We start from the raw sequence: 2130 nt of genomic DNA on the forward strand, positions 1-2130 counted from the left end.
CTCTCTCCACTCTGACCGCTGTCTCTGTTCTTCTGCTGCTCTCAGTACGAGGAGGACCCGCCCTGCCTGGTGGGGAAGTGTGTGTGAGTGTGTGAGTGTGTGAGTGTGTGTGTGTGTGTGTGTATGTGTGTGTGTGTGACACACTCGACTTAATCACCAGGTGATTGGGGAAAGTTGTTGAAATGTGGACAAAAGCCAGGTCCCTGGTAAAACGCAGATTTTTGGGTCAGCTGTTAGGGCTAGGTTAAGGCTAGGTTATGGTTAGGTTATGGTTAAGGCTATAGGGTTAGGTTAAGTTTAGGGTTAGGTTAAGGTTAGGGCTAGGTTAAGGTTAGGGTTAGGTTAAGGTTAGGGCTAGGTTATGGTTAGGGCTAGATTAAAGTTAAGGTTAGGGTAGGTTAAAGTTAGGGTTAGGTTAAGGTTAGGGAGGGTTAGGTTAAGGTTATGGTAGTCTCCAGGGAATGCATCTATAAGTCTATGTAAATAAAATACCCCAAAAGTGACCTAATGGCCCATTTCCACCGTTGGTATTGGCGCGGCTCCGCCCGTCTCGACTCGCTTTGTTGTAACTTTCCACCAGTCAAAAACCAGGACAACCCGGGTTCAGTCCTACTATTTCTAGTACCACCTCTGTCGAGGTTCCAGGGCTGAGGACCCGGTACCATACGGTGACGTGAAAACACTGCAGATGACTGATTGGTCAGGCAGAATCATGTTTACTGTGTCTCTGGATACTGTCCATGCTGGATAGCAGTTTAGTGGTGCTTACCTTCTCCTGTGTGTAACGTAATTACCCAAACTCTCCTGTTATTTCCAGCAGTCTTTTGTCTTGCTGCCTTCAGCTCTGGCAAAATAAAATCAATCTCCTTGCAGCCTTAACATGAATTGTTTTGAGAGCGCTTCACTAGGCCGGAGGCGGAGCCACGGGTTTTCCTGACGACTGGACGGGTAGCCGGTTTCTCTCCGTCCTCCTCTATGCTGTGTGGTGCGCAGCGCAGGCATGTAAATAACAAAGAAAATATCCAATCTGCTAGCCGATGGTCTCATTTTCTCATGTAGATCATATAGAGGCACCAGTATTTCATAACCAGTTTAAAAGGTCCGTGTAGGGATTTAATTTTAACTTTACAAATGCGTATGGCCCCGTTCTTAATACTGACTACAGCACCAAAGTCACACCGGCTAAAGTCACGTCCTTTCCTGCATTCAACATACAACCAAATGATTTCATCCGCCATTCATTTTCCATCTACAGTTTGTTAAAAGTTCCATGTAGGGATTTAATTTAAACATCACAAGCAGAGGGCGGCGGATATGCGGTCGCTATGATGACCAGTTGTGGGCGGAGGCGAGTGAACTTGCGGTGGAAGCAGAGTATCAGGTCGAGACGAGTAAAGCCGAGTTGAGACGAGCCGTACTATGCATTACCATGCGTAGCCATGAAATGAGCCATAAGTAAAGGCTTATTTATACTCCATTTTCATACGAAAATAAATGCGTTTCAAACGGTGTAATCGTCACTGCCCACATACTTTCATGCATCGTTCATGTTGGTATCATGTTAAGCAATACATCCACCAGTGGGCAGTAAAGAGTAAAATGTGTGAGTGTGTGGATCTGCTGCGTTTCATGCGTATCCGTAAGCTTTCAGAGGACGGACAGAAATACGCACAAAATGAATGCAGAGTACGGACAGAAGGCTCTGTCCGTTTCCGTCTTTAATGTAGAGTAAAATTGGGCCTTTAGACTCTGTGTGTGTGTGTGTGTGTGTGTGTGTGCGTGTGTGTGTGCGTGTGTGTGTAGGTGTGTGTGTGTGATCTCTTAGGGGCTCTGCTTGGCAGTGTTTGACCACGCGTTATGATAATTCTAGATAGTTTATGTGACCTTAAGGCACTGTTTTAGGGTATTATTTTAGGCCCAATCCCAATTCCTATCTTAACTCATTCAGGGCCAATGACGTCTTTGACGTCTTATCAGGAATAGCCCAGAGGGCCAATGACGTGTTTGACGTGTTTTTGTTTTTATTACTGCAGGGCGTAGTTAAAACACTTCCCCAGCCTGTCACATGGTATCAGGTCCCTATCATCTAAGACAACACGTGAACAAACACATACCGCAGCTGTTGTTTTG

The sequence above is a fragment of the Poromitra crassiceps genome, assembly GCF_964638095.1.
Source record: "Poromitra crassiceps genome assembly, chromosome: 1".
NCBI classification, from domain to species: domain Eukaryota; kingdom Metazoa; phylum Chordata; class Actinopteri; order Beryciformes; family Melamphaidae; genus Poromitra; species Poromitra crassiceps.